General features: G+C 47.0%; 1 protein-coding gene and 1 long non-coding RNA gene across 2 annotated transcripts in view; one reads left to right on the plus strand and one right to left on the minus strand.

Annotated features, from left to right (window-relative positions):
• NIBAN1 (niban apoptosis regulator 1) overlaps positions 1–19,386 on the plus strand; it is a 74,079-nt gene that overhangs the window by 15,221 nt on the left and 39,472 nt on the right. The window lies entirely within an intron of this gene.
• Positions 12,847–18,312, minus strand: LOC140002994 (uncharacterized). Its single transcript, XR_011810838.1, has 2 exons — positions 17,679–18,312; positions 12,847–15,263 (listed from the first exon to the last, which is right to left on the minus strand). It is a non-coding gene; the product is annotated as an uncharacterized lncRNA (long non-coding RNA).

Here is a 19,386-nt window from a genome sequence, read left to right on the forward strand (position 1 = left end):
AGACATTGTAGAAATTCTTTGCTCATCCTGTGATGAGCAGCGTCATCAGGCTGGTGAATGCCATCAGCCCAAATGAAGACAGAAAATGGATTTATGCAGCTTTCCCTGCATTTGTTTCTTGGGAGGATGCAGCCTGACTCTAAGCCAGTTTGCAAAGAATTCAAACCTGGCATGAAACCTGGTTGTAGTCTGTAAATGCAGGCAGCCATTGGAGGAATTCAGGTTTGGATGTGAATCAAAATAAGTTTTACTCTGTTAGAAGCTGTTTGTGGATATTGGGCACTGCCATGGGCTCGTGGCCAGTTTTTGAAGAGTAGCCCTGCAGTGTCGGGGCAAAGCTAGACCTTCCCATAGTCTCTCCTTTGTGTTCTGCAGTCACTTCACTGAAGAGTTCGGGGAAAGGGACAGCAAAAAAATGTATAATTTTGAAATTTCAAAGCAAATCCAAATAACCACAGTTGTTTATTATTACTCTGAATCCACTCCTTGTTTTGAAGATGTGCATTAACATAAACATTTTGTGACCCCTTGTACCTTCAACATCTTTCTCTCCCGCTGTGTGTCTGTAAATGACACTGCTGCCTGACTGCCTCCCTGGTGAAATGAGCTGTGATAGTGTGCTTAAAATGCAATTCAGTGGATAGGAGCTAAATCTGTTTCACGTAGCATTACTAATGCTTACTTCTGCATTCAGATAATTAAAATCTAGTCTGATGTACTTAAATTTGCCAGATAAAACTCTTATCACACAAAAAGATGTTTTCTTTATTCTTAGCAACTCTTGCACGTCGCATTTTTTTTGGCTGTTTTTTTTTTTTTTTTTTTCCTTAGTCCCCTAAGTAAAACACTTTACAAAGCACAGAAAGATCGATGTGGACAAACAAAACAGAAGAGGAGAAGTATCCATGTTGATAGTAACTCAGATAGGGTCGACAGGGGAGCACTTTACAGAGACATGATGGGAGAACTGCGACTTAAAAAGCCAGAGCTGTAAAATTGATCATACAAAGGCAAGAACACCAAAGGTAGACTGCTAGTGCACTAATTGAGGTATCACCACCGAAGACACCTGTAGGTATGAAAGCAGGCCATTTTAACGCGTTCTAGTTTTGCTGCCTGGCCTGAAAATGGTGAACATTCAGATATATGTGTTGCTCCAGGCTGTGGCATGTGGGCAAGTACTTTGGTATGTCTGTGCATGGAGGTCCCGCTGAAGATCTCAAGGGGTGCAGGGTTACTGTGAACCTGCAGGAGAGCACTCACCTGCCAGACCATTTCCAGTTATCTCCTTGGGAGTGAATTTCCTCTTCCTAATAATAACCTGACCGGCTGTTTTTCTAAGCCTAGAAGCTCACGTGGTCCTACTGTACAAACACAGTGCTGGAAGAAGGTGGTTTTGATTTGTTTTTTTCCTTTCAAGTTGTGTTGAGTTGACACAAGCACTTCTGAATGTGAAAGATAAATGGAGAGGAAATGAGGAAAGTTTTTTTTAAATTAAAAAAAAAAAGGAAGGAGCATTGAAACTTTGAGGCGAAAGAACTGAGCAGCCAAGGAGACTTAAACACATGTGAAGTGAGAGATACAATAGCTGACTGTTGATTCTTCCCAGGAAGTCTTCTTAGAAATGGAAAAAGAAACCAAACAAACACCAGCACTAACCCCATTGTCTTCCCAGCGATCCTTTCATGAACACGTGAGAAACTGAAACGTGTCCAGGTGGAAGAAGAAGTATGTATACCACCTGGCAGAATGTCAAGTGGCTGGGCTGTAACCCCTCCAAGCTTGCTTCCACATCTGTAAGTGGGGATTTTGTGAAATCAGCTGCACGGAGGAGAAGAGATGACTCGGAGACGCTACCTGTGGAGCTGCATGCCACCACCATCCCTTCACAGCCAGCAACACCAGAGCAATGTCCTCCTGTGAGTCGCAGTCACATACTCTGTGGGGTTCTGCTGTTTCTCTGAATCACAGCTAAAAAAAGAAGTCTGAGAAAGAAAATAAATACTCTTCAACAGTTTGCTGGGGCAAGGAGTAATTAGACCTTAAAGCCCAGCATTTGCACAAGAGTGACTCTAAGATAAAGGTTTGGCTTTGTATTTGTCCTCTGTTATTTTTCCATCAAAATCTTTCTGAACACAGTCCTTTTCCTTTTTTGTTACATTCCCCTAATGTATGGCCTTGTAACCTGGGAGCATTTCTTCTGCCTGTGATGGTCTGGATTGCTGGCAGTGGCTGTTTATAGGAAGAACAGATCCAGTGAACATGAATGCAATCTTTTATCTTTGATATTTCTGCAACTATGGAAAGTTAAGTGTTGCTTTGGTTTTTACTCGAATCCTTCTTCTGGAATTAATTCTGAATTTGACAGCAGGTGTATGTTTATTAATTGGATACCAGTTTTAATCCAGAAGAATCAGAGGCATAAACTCTGCCAAGTAAGGAACAATAAATTAAATTTAACGGGTCCTTTGACCTTTGGGGGGAAAAAAAAAAAAAAGAAAAAAAAAGAAAACGAACAAAACCCACTAAATATTTCAATCATTTTGATACCTTCTCTTACAGTGCTTTGGAAATACTGGGATCTTGCATAACTTTGTGTGGGAGAATAAAGGCAAAAGGAGGCCACTGACAGGTCTCCCATGTTCAGAAGCCCCAGACAGCCAGAGGGCTATCTCCTGTCTTCTCTTTGCTTGTTCTCTGTTATTTTATTTTCAAATCCTTTTGTCTTATTTTGTCTGCTTCTGCCAATGGATTGTCCCTGGACTTTATTTAGCAGGGGCTTTTAGAGCAGCTGTATTGGTTTTGAAGGGAAAACTTGCTTGGCTCTATTGCAGCCAATTCTGTTGCTTTTGCACCCATTTCACAGATGGACCTGACCCAAACTGAGACTGGAGCAGGGCTAGCAATGAGCAGCTGCTGCAGCTGAGCAGAGCCTGATGAGTAAAATGTGAGCAAAAGAGAAAAACAGAAATACTCATTCACGCAGAGGTTGTTTTGAAGTGTAAGAGGACATTGTTCATGGTCTCCATTTTTAGCTGAGCATCAACACAAGCTCACAACTAACCAGACATTTCCTTAGCTCTGAAGAACTCTGAGTCTGGGCGGTTAATGCTCTGGTACCACAGTAATAAATAGTATTCTTGGTGTTTCTAAACTAACTTGAACTGTAAAGCTTGTTTGGAAGCCTTTTAGCATAACAGAGCTGTATTTTCCCTCTTGTGTCTGTAATATGCAGAGAAAAAGAGGCTGTTGTACATGGGGTTTGGTGAGCAGGTTTGTGTAGTAATTGCACACCTTTTTCCTAGACTCTTAACCTGAACTGATGCTATCTTACGGCAGTGGGAAGGAGCCTCCTTCCCTCTGAGCACCAGACGAGGCTCCAACACTTCCTCCTGTCTCTTTTGCAGAAATAAAAATGCAGTGAATCATGTGGTTGACCTGGCTGGACAATATTATCTTCTGCAGAGGAGCAGAGAAGGGTTTATTTGTAAAAGGGCAGGCTATTAGTTGCATGAAAGGTGCTTGCTATAATACTCGGAAGTTTTTCTTTCAGAGTGAATGCAGTATTTTTCATGGCATCAGTTTTTTATCCATTTATTTCTCAGGATTTAGCAAATGTGTTTAAGGACATTGTTTTTCTAAACATGACAACAGACTATCAGCAAGGAGAATTTGTCTAGTTTGGGTTAGATGAGGCACATAAAGATTAATCAGATATTGGGGAAAATCACTTAGAAATGCCAGAACTAAGAAACATTTCTCTGCTGATTCATTTCTCCAGCTGAAAACCACCAGTCCACACTGGTCACTATTCTGCAGCGCTGGGTGTGCATATGTATGTATGGTATGATGAAAATACCTTTCTCAATATGTTTAATGCAGATACAAAACAGATTACTCAGAGTAAGTAATTCCTGCAAGCACACAGAATATCTTCTGGGATCACGTAACTGCACCTTACAGCGTAGTGCTGTGAAGCATTTGTGGTTTTTTTTGTAGGTTGTGCCAGCCATGGACAATTCCTGCTGTAGCATCTTTATTGCCAGCACAATCATGGTGTCATGATTGAGATTTTATATATATATATATACACACACATATATGTATATGTATATATGTGTGTGTGTGTGTGTATATATATATATATCATATATATATATATATTAGTTTGTCCATTTTAAGAAAGGGAGCAGAGCACTAAGTTGATTCTTGCTTTTCACAGGAAGTTGCCTTTTTGTCCATATAACAGCCTACGTTGTCAGCTAGTAGGGATGACTACTTCTGTCTCCCTTGCTGTTTGAAATACACATCTGTTATTTTTCCCCTCTCTGGTTAATAAAGTCTGCAGCACAGCTATCACTGTGGTTTCGACTTAGAAGAACTTCCTGGAGAGCTCTAGCAGAGATCCAATTTTAAAAATACGCATTTACTGAGAAAGCAATGTGTTGAAAGACCACAAGAGGAGGATGCTTGAGAGGCTGCTGCAGAAAGACTTCTGCAAGCCTCTACACTGGAAGTGGGAAGGAGGCAGTCTGCGGCACCCGCTCTGCACCACGAAGGTGCCTTCTCCAGGTGCACATCCTCACTTTTTGCTGACCATCCTGCGCATCGTGGGGCTGCTTGCTATGGAGGCCATCCCCTGGGCAGGTTTCAGTAATGGGGCATCCTTCTGGTTCACGCCTGAAGCTTGAGCCATCACCATTTCACATCCCATCTTCTCTCTGAAGGGAAAGGCCCACTGGCAAGCTGTTGGCACAAGCTAAGGACACCACACAAAGCTGGAAATTCGTCCAAGCTGGTGCACCACTGACCTAAAATGTATGTGGCTTGGGCTGTAGGTCAGCGGCTTCAGGAACCTGTGTGTTGAACCCGTTGGTCTTTTGGGGTTCGGAATGGCAAGGAGCTGCTCTACGGCTGCAGTTATTTCCTGTGGTAAAATTAAGAGACTGGGCTGTGACGTTTCAAAAGCTGTCAAAAAATAAATGCCTCTACTTTGAGGCCTGTGTGTAATTTAGTTCAGAGGTGAATCCTGACGTATTTTTACTTTTTTTTTTTTTTTTTTTTTTTGCATGTAGGCTGAGATACAGTTCTTTGCAATCCATGACATTTATTCATTTTCAGTGTATATGGAAGCAAAAGAGAACAAAATGCCTTGCAATTCAGTGAGAAAAACTGCAAGGAGATGGGAACCACTGGTACCATGATTCTTCTCTTAAAATCCACGTGTAATGGAACAAAATATTAATTTGGGATAATGGCCTTTCGCTACAGCACTTAAAAAGTGATGCACGAATGGAAGACCCAGTATCCTGAGAAGGCCGTTTGGGTTGACTCGGACTGAACTAGTGTTGAGCAGAGCTACGGTGAATAGGGGGAATAAAGGGAACTTTAAGAGTCACATAAGGCAATCTCAGCATAAACAAGAAGCTGCATGGTAAGACTTGTTTGTGCACTCAGAATATCCTATAGGCCTTTGAATGATTTTGAATAGAGCTGGCTGCTATGGCACAATTTTGGCAAAATCATGAAGCCATAAGCACTAGCATCTCCTTGATCTGTATGAGCATGTTGCATTGCACAGGATTAACCTTGTGCAGGCCCGCATGTCTACAGCAGTGTCCATATATTTGGAAAACTCTTCAATTAGTATTTTGTGAAGATGGTTGCTTCTGTTATCTGTATCTCTGACATGAGCATGTTTTCCATTATTTTATCTTGTGGATGGCTGGGCAGTGAAGTAAGTGGCTGCAACGCCTGTCACCCGCAGGGGAGGGAAGAGGGAATACAGCATCCTGATTTAAAGGGTGATGTAGCACTGGCTTATGTTTTCGGAAAGCTGTTTAAACGTTCCCAAAAAATGTTCTTGTACAACTGCTGTAACATGTACTGTGATGCTGAGATCCAGGCTGAAGAAAGCTATTCAAGATGCCTTTGGTGTCCATTTAGTGGTTCGGCCTGTGGCTCATGAAGGTTAAAAACACACACACAAACAAACAAAACAAACAAAACAAAGCTTTAAAATCATTGACCTTCATCAAATTAGCTTAATACAGAGCATATTTTAGCTTCTTGTGGCCCCCAAGAACTAGATTAGGTTCATTTGTTTTGTTAAATCCCTAGTTCTTCTGGTGCTGCGAAATACGCCTCTAAATAAAGGAGTGTCAGACCTTGCTCCTGTTAAATTTGACCATGCGTAACTGTTTCTAGACATAGCTGTGCTGCTTCTAACCTCATTATCAATAAAGGATAAATTTCAGCAACTTTAATGATAAGCTCCTCTGACACGGTGTTAATCAAACTTTGGTTCATGTTGAGCTCATTTCTGCCTGATTAACCACAAGCCTTGGCCTTTATGTAATTTATGCCTATTGTGTTTCTTTTCTCAATCTGACAGAAATGCAAGGGCAGCTTGTGAAATGTCGTCTATCCCCTAAATGATGATTTGATGGTAGGGGTGATGTGGAGCTCCCAGACCACCCCACCACTTGCTGTTCAGCACTTCTGGAGAAACTGATGTCCGTGTCGTGTACGCCTCACGGAAACAGCCAGTTGCTCTGCCATTACAGATTGATGCTAAAATCTATTTCTCTGGGCATTTCCATCTTACAGCAGCTGGCCTCAAAGAAAATACACTTGCAGCATGTGAAGAAGGAACTTGTGTGCTTCTTGAGAAAGGCGTAGTGTGGAAACAATGTGATTGCAATGGAAATACCTTCAAGAGAATTTCAGGTTTTAGCAGAAGCTTGTGAAGGCGTGGAAGACGAGCTGTTAATGATGGGTAGCAGCAGATCAAAGGTGTGATTTGCTGTCTGTCTGTGTCCTGTCTGTGAATTTCCCAAAAAGAATTTTCTTGATCTGGGTCCGGGAGGGAAATGTGTCTGTAGGAATCAACCTTTCAGTGTGACTTGGTAGATGAAACACCTTTAAGCAGGATTAGTGCTCTGTATTTTTTTTCTGTATTTTTAACAATGAGGAGACAGTATTCAGAAATGGGAGAATCCGTAATTAAATCACAAGCTGCTCTTGCTATTGGGAAAACGAGCCTTTTTTGTAGAGTCTGTGGGGTCTGACTCACTCAGCTCTGTCTCTCTGGAATACAAGATGCTCATGAAGTTGCATAAGAAGAACATTACAGGTATATAAACCTATTGAAATCTGTCGTCATTATGCAACTCAGTATAAAATCCAGCCTCGCTTTACGGAGTAAAGAGCTATGTACTCAAGCTGTAGAAAGGGAGATCAGCGAGGCTGGAACAGAGCCTGTTATGTTTGGCTCCTCCTTTGCTGTGGATCGTGAACTCACAAATGTGTTTGTTTAGCTTGCCCAGAGAGCTTAACTTTTGGTGGAGCACAAATTCCACACCCACAGCCTCAACAGGCAGAGCATAAAGAAATCTTTTTTTTTTTTTTTTTTTTTTTTTCTCAAAAGACCACATCAGCTTTCACACATAGAGAACATGTGTTAAGGCATAGAGAACATGGGCTAAGCACCCAAAGAGTGCTTATGTAGTGCTTATGTGCTGAGATTTAGGAAGAGGATGATCTGGGGTATTATTCCATCCTATGGCTTTAGTTTTGGGTGACTAGCTGGAATTTCACCATTGCAATTCAGCATCTGCATTCCTGGTGGACAGTTCAGGGATCTGTGTGCACACTGGTGTGGTTGCAGCATTATACATTTTTTATGAGAGTAGTCTCCATAAATACAAAACAAGGCTGACCATAAATATTGTGTCTCAATATTTTATCAGGTGCGAACGGCACTTTACAGTGTGTCTGCATCGGGGAAGGGGTGGCTCCGCTAGGGAGCTTCTTGGTTTGGCTGAACAGGCACAAACAAACCTGCCGAGTTGTGATTCACCCAAAGCAGAACACGGTGTTTGTGTCTGTCATCTCTTTTTTCATAACAGGTATTAAATGGCTCACAACTAATCGGAATGCTATTTCTATAAATAAAGATCAAACCGAGGTATGCTTTCAGCAACAAAGGGAATATTTTGTGTTGCCTCCCTTTACATGTAGGACGAAGCCTAGGAGCGCTTGGAGTTAGATGTAACTTCTAGGTGGTGCCATCAGTACTGCATGAGAAAGACCACAGAAAAGAGGGAATCCGTGGTAATTTCCATGACACTATTACAAGTCCCAGAGCACTGGAAGCTGGTAGGCACTGTTAAAGAAGATATCTCAATCACTTTCATGGATTTTGTGGTTCCCAGATGTATTTAACAGGTGATGGTGAGTATGGTATTGCAGGGGCAGGAGAAGCCGAGGCTGTTTCTCCCTCTTCACAGCAAGCATCTGACATGTTTCAGAGCTGCTAATACTGAAATCCAGCTTTGCCAAGTCACAGAGTTCAAGTAAAACATCACAGATTTTAGACATTATCTCAGTCAAAGGTTGTATTTATCTTGGATGTAGGATGAAATTGTCCCTTGAGGTGAAGTCAGAAATTATTTTCTAAACTCATTTCACTGCTACCCTGATGGGCTAGGAAAAGATTTTCTGTTTTCTTATAGAGGTGTGTATATGTATGTATAGCAGTAATTTTTAAGCTCACTACTGAACTCACTGAGTATCGTTAAGGTACGTGGTAGGAAGAGCCAGCACATCCCTGGCTGTGGTTCGCACGCCTGGACGGTGAATGTTTGTATGGTCACCTCACCCTTTTAGGTTTTCTTCTGGCAGCTCTGCTTGCAAGCTTGTGGAAGAAGCACAAGGAGAGTGTCGGTCGTTCCCAGTCTGTCTCAGCACTTCACAGTAGTTTGAAGTGCTGGGCACTCACCAAGTACAGTAGTTATTGTTTCTTTTATGTTTTATTTTGTCTAGGGTTTGCTTTTATACAGCAAATAATCTAAGGATTTTTACAGTTGCTGTCCCATGGGGCACAAAGTATATTTTCCAGAGGGCTTAAATGGTTTAAGAAGATAAATCTCCCCACCCTCCAGAGGGACTCGTTTTTTGAAAGCCCCTCTCAGAAGCTGTCATGCTGCAAAGAAGAAGGGTCCTGGCAGCACCCTGGTGCCAGATGCTGGCACTGAGGGGCAGTGGCAGCCCTGGCAGCCAGCTCTCGTCTCTGCCCCTTCCTGGCTCCCACGTGGCCACAGCCCTGTGGCTGGGAATGACTCAGGGGGCAACCAGCAATGCTTCTTGCTTCCGAGTGCAACAACATCTGTTTCTGTGCTTCAAAGACGCAATGTAATGTGGGCTAAATTACTGGGACTGAGTGCAGGAACGGTGCTGTAAAGCAGGAGGTGCAGCGTGAAGCGATAGGAGGGTTCGTTCTCTAGCAAGATCTAAACCCTCAGCAGAGGGTGAGCATCCGCAAGCACAGGCCCTTTGACAAAAGTCCTTCACCCCCCTATCGCTGTTGTCTTCTGCTCATAGTTCTGGTTGCATGCAGGCTTCTACTGGAGGTGATCTAATTTTGTATTCTCTGAGGAGAAATGCCCATTTTGCTGCTGGATACAGAGCACATTTACATGGGCTGGAGCTGTGCCGTTGCCAGCCCAGCCAACTGGGAAAGTTGGCCTTGCTTCATATAAACAGCTCAGACTAAGAAAGCCACACTAAATTTGGAAAAGAATGAGGGGAACTCATTTTTCAGCAGTCCTAGAGTATTTTATCTTGAGTTGCCCCATGTTATCATCTCATGGGAAGAGATTCTAGTACTCATTGCTGTTTCCATCATGTTTATTTTCAGATAGCATATTTTTATCTTCTGTAAACCAAAACATTTAAAGATCACTGGCAAACAATGGATCAAGGGTCTGCTGCTCTTCCTGCCTGCAGCTTGTGTTGCAGCTCCCGTGGATCCAAATGCTGTAGAGTCAGGTCCTCAACAGTTCAAGTGGCATTCACAAGCTCATCGAAAAAACTTTCCATGTAGTCTCAAAAGCATTTTTAATACTATGATCCTTTGCAAATAGTGGTGCCAGGACTAGAAGAAATAGCATGAAACATTTGCTCCTTGAGTCATTATTTTGATTGATAATACTCTGCACAGAAAAATTGCATTAATGTCATACTTCTTAGTATATATATTGTGAATTGCTTAGTTCCTTTCTTTTGGGCCATGATACTTTAAGCTAATCTAAGACATATTTATGCTGAGGAATCACCCTTCTGCATCGATTTAGCCATAATTGAAAGCCTTTGCCAAAATTACAGGTATTTCCTGTGATTGTTGGGTGTTATTCTAACACCAGAATTTTGTCCTTGTCTCATTTCCTCTAAAAATTTTTACTGCAGGATGCAGGCAGTAGGGACTTACAGAGTCAAGTATGTCCAGCGTCCCAGAGCCCTCTGTAACAGATTAAGAGGCCACTAAAAGCTGGAGAAGAAAAAGCCAGGGTGGAAAATAGGGGCAAACCCTGCCAGTGGCCTGAGCAGGAAACTCCACTGGGGCTGGGGCCAACAACATCCTACAACATCCTACTGCTGGCAGGGACTGTCCACTTTGTGAATTAAAAAAAAAATATGCTGTAAAGAAGGTTTTGGGAAGCCTTGTCCTTATTTGGAGAATAAGTTTATGCCTCTGCCCAAAGCAGGCTGGTTTTAAAAGGCTGTCAGATGGGCAGGGATGTTGTGCCTCAGCAGCACTGATATCCTGCTATTATATGTGAGCACATCCTATAATTACTAATCTCAACAAATCTGGTCGCATAAAGCTGGAGGGTTGGAGTCTAGATGCTGATTTAGGTCTGTCCCACAGCTGAATTTGTGAGAAACTCACATATCTGACAACTTAGCATGTCCCTGCAGAGGCCTCCTCAAAGGCTGCAGGCAGGAGAGCTGCGGGGCTTGGAGATAACATGGATGCAATTGCAACTGTCTGGAAGTTATGGAATGGGCAGACTTTATAAGAGATTCCCTTACCGGGTTATACTTCCCTAAATCTTTTGTTATTGCCTGTCTCTGTGAACTCCTTAGCAAACTAGCTATTTTCCCTTGGCAGTCTCAGCCACTCAGGTTGGATTTGTAAATGGAAATAATGGAGCCAGAACTGTTAGGTCTTGGACCATAACACCCAGTACACCAGAACATTCCACGCACTTACAGTCATCCACAGCTTTCCTTTCTTTAACCGTGTTTGTTTTGATCTTTAAAATTATTTGAGATGACAAAATGCATGGACATCCTGGGAACTGTGAGGGTATATAAAGTCCCTTTAGGTGTTTTGGACTGGTGCACGCTTCGTCGGGTTAGAAACTGGCTGGATAGCCGGGCCCAAAGAGTTGTGGTAAATGGAGTCAAGTCCAGTTGGAGGCCAGTCACTAGTGGCGTCCCCCAGGGCTCGGTGCTGGGGCCGGTCCTCTTTAATATCTTCATCAATGATCTGGACGAGGGCATTGAGTGCACCCTCAGTAAGTTTGCAGATGACACCAAGTTAGGTGCGTGTGTCGATCTGCTCGAGGGTAGGAAGGCTCTGCAGGAGGATCTGGATAGGCTGCACCGATGGGCTGAGGTCAACTGCATGAAGTTCAACAAGGCCGAGTGCCGGGTCCTGCACCTGGGGTGCAATAACCCCAAGCAGAGCTACAGACTGGGAGAGGAAGGGTTGGAAAGCTGCCTGGCAGAGAAGGACCTGGCAGTATTGGTGGATAGTCAGCTGAATATGAGCCAGCAGCGTGCTCAGGTGGCCGAGAAAGCCAACGGCATCCTGGCTTGTCTAAGAAGCAGTGTGGCCAGCAGGGCTAGGGAAGTGATTGTCCCCCTGTACTCATCTCTGGTGAGGCCGCACCTCGAGTACTGTGTTCAGTTTTGGGCCCCTCTCTACAAGAAGGACATCGAGGTGCTTGAGCGAGTCCAGAGAAGGGCAATGAAGCTGGTGAGGGGCCTGGAGAACAAGTCCCACGAGGAGCGGCCGAGGGAGCCGCTTGTTCCTCCTGGAGAAGAGGAGGCTCGGGGCGACCTTATTGCTCTCTCCAGGTACCTTAAAGGAGGCTGTAGCGAGGTGGGGCTTGGCCTGTTCTCCCATGTGCCTGGTGACAGGACGAGGGGAATGGGCTAAAGTTGTGCCAGGGGAGTTTTAGGTTGGATCTTAGGAAGAACTTCTTTACCGAAAGGGTTGTTAGACATTGGAACAGGCTGCTCAGGGAAGTGGTGGAGTCACCATCCCTGGGTGTCTTTAAAAGACATTTAGATGTAGAGCTCAGTGATATGGTTTAGTGGAGGACTGGTTAATGTTAGGTCAGAGGCTGGACTAGATGATCTTGGAGGTCTCTTCCAACCTAGATAGTTCTGTGTTTCTGTTGCAGTCTCCCAGCTCAGAGCCAGCCACCTATTAGTCTGGCGCAACGGATTTGTGTGTTCCTTGCACTAGCTGTTCCTTCACCTCCTCTTCACATACAAGGACACGCATCTCTTTCACGCTCCTTCAGGAGTAAACAAGCCAGGAGAGATTAAAGCCTCTTTCTTCAGGTCAGTAAGATCCCTGCCTTTGGTTTCAGTGAGAATTCAGGCCCTAAAAACTCAAGTGTCTTCTGGACGGTGTTTCTTCTGGTAGGATGATTTCATTTCTCTTTTGAAGGCTTACAGGGATGTAGTAGCAAAAGCAAAGGCATAAAACGGTACCTGAGGCACAGGCTAGTTTTCAGCCTGCAGCAGACTACAGGTATGATATCATCCTTTGATATCATACCTATATCATATATCATGTTATCGTATCAAGAAACGTAGAAAACTGCCTGTTGCTTCTCGGGTTTAAAGTTTTCCCTTAAAAGGTGTATGCAAAGGTATAATCAGCTGTCTGAGTACAATTCTCACGTATACATGAGCATTTTCCTCTCCCCTTCCCAACTTGGAGTGCAACACTTTTCATCATACTGTTATAAATTCCGAGTCAACTTAGCTTTATGAGATTTATTTATGGGGTTAATAAAAGGCAAGTAAAGAGCGCTGGGTGCGCGGGGAGTCTGGGCTCCTCCAACACGCACACACGTTACATCAGGCGGCAGCTTTTTCTGCTCCTAGGCTAATACATGTTCATTACTACTTCTAGAAAAGGCAGTGTTATTATAATTGGTTCCCGGATTCCGAACCCTCCCACTGGCACATGCATATCAGTCCCCGGTGGTCCCTCTGGGGGTCTCTCGTGCTGAAGGCTCATAGCCTTCCTCCCAGGCTTTGTCCTTGTCCTTCTCTTTTGTCCGTCTTGGCTGGATATCAGGCTTGCCTCTAACTCTAAACAAAAAAGAGAGAGAGGCACACCTTTCTACTCTGTCAGCTACTGGCAGACCTAGAGAGAAAAAAAAAAAAGTTGTTAATTAAAAAGTAATGTTGTTTTAAGGCATTTCACCAAATATGTTAATATTTGGTAGAAACCAGACAACAAATGAAAGGGAAGAAGAAACGGTAGAAGGTACTTGCATGACCTTAATTTACACGGCAATGGACAACAACGACAACCTGCAATGATTCAGAAGTGCCTTACACCATTCACCCTTGAGACAGAAAACTGGGATTCCCATATGATGTAAGGGGAGTGCAATCCCTCTCAAAATACGAGAGCCTGGGGGACGCTACTGAGTACTGAAAATGTTAAGGCTAGGCAGCACCGAACTCAACAGAGAAGGGAGGCCGAGTCTCCCTGGCTGTTCACACAACAGACAAGAGCCTCAGCTTTTAGCCCTAAGCAACGATTCGTAGTGCCAGGCGGGGAACTAGTTCTTCTTAAGCCAGGGACCATTTCAGCATCTTTAAAGCTACAGAAAGGCTTGAAGGCTCTGTGGAATCATGTTCCTGGCACAAAAATCTGGGGACCAGGACTGGGCAAGTGGGGCACAAGTGTGCTGGGGAGCAAGCTCTCTGGGCTGATTACCAGGGCTTTAAACTAGGTTTGATGGGGGAAGGGAGGGGAGCTAAAGGTGACAGAGAAGGGCTGGGCGAAGTCCTCACTACTCTTATAAATGGCTCAGTCTTCAAAATAGGACTATAATCAAAGTTTACAATTTATTAAAGGAATAGAGGTAGGCAAACAGCACTGGGTGCGCCGGGAATCTCTGCTCCACCAAGACGCACACCAGTTACATCAAGCAGCTGATTTTTACGCTCCTAGGCTAACACATGTTCATTACTGCTTCTAAAAAAAGCAGGGTTATTATAATTAGTTTCCGGAATCCAAACCCTCCTACTGGAGCATGCGTAACAGTCTCCGGTGGTCCCTCTGGGGGTCTCTCATGCGGAAGGCTCATAGTCTTCCTCCCTCTGGTCCTTCTCCTTTGTCCAGCTTGGCTGTAAGAGACTTGTGCAGCATCCCCTGCAAACTTTGTCTTTTAGTCGTTCTTCAGCTTTCCCCGTCTCCTTAGTCTCCTGGCCAGATACCAGAGACTTGCATAGCGTCCCATGCAATAGTCATAATAGTTAGCAGCTATTCTGAACCCCCCCAGATATCAGAGACTTCAAGTAAAAGCCTACAAATACATTTCCCTTCAAGCTCTCTATTGACACGAATTGCTAAAACATTCCTTTGCAAGGTACAAGAACTACATACATGTACATTAACCACTCTGTTTTTCTTAGACTTGTGCTTATAGAAGGGTCTGTAGGAGAGAAGGTCACATTCCTCATACCATGCAGCCCTAGCATTGTTCCATACTGCCACGGATCAGATGAACACATTTCACACCACTGTCACTGTTGAAGACAGGAAAAACTTCTGAGCTCTCTGTTATAAATGGCTCAGGATTCAAATTAGGATTAAATAAAAAAATAGGATTTATTAAAAGATTATAAAGGAATAGAGGTAAGCAAACAGCGCTGGGTGCACCGGGAGTCTCCGCTCCACCAGGACGCACACCAGTTACATCAAGCAGCTGATTTTTATGCACCTAGACTAATACATATTCATTACTACTTCTAAAAAAGTAGATTATTATAATTAGCTTCCGGGGTCCAGTTCCTCCTACTGGAGCATGCGCATCAGTCTCCTCTGGGGGTCTCTAGGGGTCTTTCATGCTGAAGGCTCGTAGTCTTCCTCTCACCCTTTGTGCTTACTCGGCACTATTCCAAGTTTATGGAACACTCTCTGTACACTCTCCACAGGTCTTGTCTCCCAACCGTCCTTCAGCTTCTTTTTTCTTCCTCTTAATCTCTTGGCCCCCCTGGCCAGATACCAAGGATCCCATAACAGTCACCAGCAGTCACCGGTTATTATCAGTTGTTCTGAAACTCCCAAACAGGTTGACAACTCACGAGCAATTAAAACATTCTTTCCCAGCTATTCACAGTCATCTACATAACATCTATAGCAGTGTTAAATCAATCTTGAAGAAGACAGAAAAGAAAAACTGTAACTGTTAGAACTAGAAGTCAGGAATAACAAAAGCAAACAGGTTCACAAATTTAAGGAGTGTTTTCTGAAGAAGTGATAAATTGACTGGAATGAGGGGGAGACTGGGACACACTGCATCTGTGGTTCAAGAATTAAACTGCCAGTGCAGGGCCCAGAGGCAGACAGGATTCAAACAGAATTGTTCTTTATGGACACAAATTTATGGACACAAATTGGAATTGTTAAAACATTCCTCACATCTCCCATAGGATTGTCTGAGGACTCCTCAGAGAAGGTAGCATTCCCAATCCCCCGTCCAGTATCTTCTTCTCGCATCCCCCCGGGGTAACTGTACCTGCTGCTTCCCTAAAGCGCTTGGGCACGGAGCATGGGAAATAAACAGGATGGGACTCGGGGAGCGAGGACTCGGGGAGCGAGGACTCGGGGAGCGAGGACTCGGGGAGCGAGGACTCGGGGAGCGAGGACTCGGGGAGCGAGGACTCGGGGAGCGAGGACTCGGGGAGCGAGGACTCGGGGAGCGAGGACTCGGGGAGCGAGGACTCGGGGAGCGAGGACTCGGGGAGCGAGGACTCGGGGAGCGAGGACTCGGGGAGCGAGGACTCGGGGAGCGAGGACTCGGGGAGCGAGGACTCGGGGAGCGAGGACTCGGGGAGCGAGGACTCGGGGAGCGAGGACTCGGGGAGCGAGGACTCGGGGAGCGAGGACTCGGGGAGCGAGGACTCGGGGAGCGAGGACTCGGGGAGCGAGGACTCGGGGAGCGAGGACTCGGGGAGCGAGGACTCGGGGAGCGAGGACTCGGGGAGCGAGGACTCGGGGAGCGAGGACTCGGGGAGCGAGGACTCGGGGAGCGAGGACTCGGGGAGCGAGGACTCGGGGAGCGAGGACTCGGGGAGCGAGGACTCGGGGAGCGAGGACTCGGGGAGCGAGGACTCGGGGAGCGAGGACTCGGGGAGCGAGGACTCGGGGAGCGAGGACTCGGGGAGCGAGGACTCGGGGAGCGAGGACTCGGGGAGCGAGGACTCGGGGAGCGAGGACTCGGGGAGCGAGGACTCGGGGAGCGAGGACTCGGGGAGCGAGGACTCGGGGAGCGAGGACTCGGGGAGCGAGGACTCGGGGAGCGAGGACTCGGGGAGCGAGGACTCGGGGAGCGAGGACTCGGGGAGCGAGGACTCGGGGAGCGAGGACTCGGGGAGCGAGGACTCGGGGAGCGAGGACTCGGGGAGCGAGGACTCGGGGAGCGAGGACTCGGGGAGCGAGGACTCGGGGAGCGAGGACTCGGGGAGCGAGGACTCGGGGAGCGAGGACTCGGGGAGCGAGGACTCGGGGAGCGAGGACTCGGGGAGCGAGGACTCGGGGAGCGAGGACTCGGGGAGCGAGGACTCGGGGAGCGAGGACTCGGGGAGCGAGGACTCGGGGAGCGAGGACTCGGGGAGCGAGGACTCGGGGAGCGAGGACTCGGGGAGCGAGGACTCGGGGAGCGAGGACTCGGGGAGCGAGGACTCGGGGAGCGAGGACTCGGGGAGCGAGGACTCGGGGAGCGAGGACTCGGGGAGCGAGGACTCGGGGAGCGAGGACTCGGGGAGCGAGGACTCGGGGAGCGAGGACTCGGGGAGCGAGGACTCGGGGAGCGAGGACTCGGGGAGCGAGGACTCGGGGAGCGAGGACTCGGGGAGCGAGGACTCGGGGAGCGAGGACTCGGGGAGCGAGGACTCGGGGAGCGAGGACTCGGGGAGCGAGGACTCGGGGAGCGAGGACTCGGGGAGCGAGGACTCGGGGAGCGAGGACTCGGGGAGCGAGGACTCGGGGAGCGAGGACTCGGGGAGCGAGGACTCGGGGAGCGAGGACTCGGGGAGCGAGGACTCGGGGAGCGAGGACTCGGGGAGCGAGGACTCGGGGAGCGAGGACTCGGGGAGCGAGGACTCGGGGAGCGAGGACTCGGGGAGCGAGGACTCGGGGAGCGAGGACTCGGGGAGCGAGGACTCGGGGAGCGAGGACTCGGGGAGCGAGGACTCGGGGAGCGAGGACTCGGGGAGCGAGGACTCGGGGAGCGAGGACTCGGGGAGCGAGGACTCGGGGAGCGAGGACTCGGGGAGCGAGGACTCGGGGAGCGAGGACTCGGGGAGCGAGGACTCGGGGAGCGAGGACTCGGGGAGCGAGGACTCGGGGAGCGAGGACTCGGGGAGCGAGGACTCGGGGAGCGAGGACTCGGGGAGCGAGGACTCGGGGAGCGAGGACTCGGGGAGCGAGGACTCGGGGAGCGAGGACTCGGGGAGCGGGACCACATGACAGAAACTTTAAAAAACCCCAAGTTCTATGTTACAGACACAGTCAAAAAAATCCTCAAGCTCCCCAACCCGTATCAAATTTTTAACCCAGGAGTACTTACCTGCCAGCTTCTGAATTTTACTTACTACCAAACAACTTCATGGGTAAGTAGCACCACCAGGGTTTTCCCATTCTGAGTAGTCACCACCGATGTTACTAGCTCATAGAGTGTCCCAAACTATTTCACAGAGATTGTAGAAAACTGGGTGAAAAAGCAGCCAACTTAGGAACACTGAGTCCATTTTACGAGGACAGTAGAAAAAGCACCCTAAGTAACCTGAATCTCATACTCCCCTAGAGTGGCAAGTCTTCCCATGCTCCTCATGCTTCCTTTATATCAAATGTCAAATGATCCCCACCTGGCAGATTTCGCTTCACATGTGTGGAGTCATGAGACCTTGTGGAATAGGCTCATCAACCTAGGTTTCAATGTTTAAGGTTCAATTGCTCCTTATCGCTAATAGAAATAACCTGGCTTAGTGGTTAGAGTTGACCTAATGAATTAAATACAAAAGGCGCGTAAGGCTCATATTTCTGCTAGTCATTCTGTGAGGAAAATTAGTACAGAGCCTGTTAAAATAAGATCAATAAACTTAAATAAAATAAAAAAGAAAATGACCTAAAAGGCAAAATTGCTGTCATAGATTTTCATCTGTCTAGTCACGACAGATAAAGAATATAGCAATCAGAAAGACTTTGCTTGACATTAATGTTGCTTAAATTTGCCTTTCTGAGATCTCTTCTTTATGCCGGACTTTTCAAAATCTAGCGCCATGACCTCCGACTGCAGTATTTACTTTGGCTGCACATAAACTATCACGTATAAATGCCAGGATACGGATCCTCACTCCCTGTTCAGGTCAAGGACCGGGCTGAAAGTTTTGGCTTCAATTTGGTTACATGACTACATTGCTGTTGTCATGGTTTCCCCTAGCCGGCAGCTAAGCACCACACAGCCGTTCGCACAGCCGTTCGTTCGCTCAAGGCTTGTTGGAGCTGTGCCAGGGGGAACAATGGCAAGGCCGGGAGAGAAGGCAATGGCCTGGCTGAAGTGCATCTACACCAATGCACGCAGCATGGGTAACAAACAGGAGGAGCTGGAAGCCATCGTGCAGCAGGCAGGCTACGACTTGGTTGCCGTCACGGAGACGTGGTAGGACCAGTCTCATGACTGGAGTGCTGCAATGCCTGGCTATAGGCTCTTCAGAGGGGACAGGCAGCACAGAAGGGGTGGTGGTGTGGCTCTCTATATTAGAGAGTCTTTCGATGTTGTGGAACTCGAGGCTGGGAATGGCAAGGTTGAGTCCCTTTGGGTTAGGATCAGCGGGAAGGCCAACAAGGCTAGCGTCCTGGTCGGGGTCTGTTATAGACCGCCGAACCAGGATGAGGAGACGGATGAGGAGTTCTACAGGCAACTGACAGAAGTTGCAAAATCGTCGGCGCTTGTTCTCGTGGGGGACTTCAACTTCCCTGACATAACCTGGAAGCACAACACAGCCCAGAGAAAGCAGTCTAGGAGGTTTCTGTGGAAGGTAGTTTCCTGATGCAGCTGGTTAGTGAGCCTACCAGGGGTGGCGCCCCGCTAGACCTTCTCTTCACAAACAGAGAAGGACTGGTGGGAGATGTGGTGGTCGGAAGCTGTCTTGGGCAGAGTGACCACGAAATGGTGGAGTTCTCTATTCTTGGCGAGGCCAGGAAGGGGACCAGTAAAACCGCTGTATTGGACTTCTGGAGGGCTGACTTTGAGCTGCTCAGGACACTGGTTGGTA

The sequence above is a fragment of the Anas platyrhynchos genome, chromosome 8 (assembly GCF_047663525.1).
Source record: "Anas platyrhynchos isolate ZD024472 breed Pekin duck chromosome 8, IASCAAS_PekinDuck_T2T, whole genome shotgun sequence".
Taxonomy (NCBI): domain Eukaryota; kingdom Metazoa; phylum Chordata; class Aves; order Anseriformes; family Anatidae; genus Anas; species Anas platyrhynchos.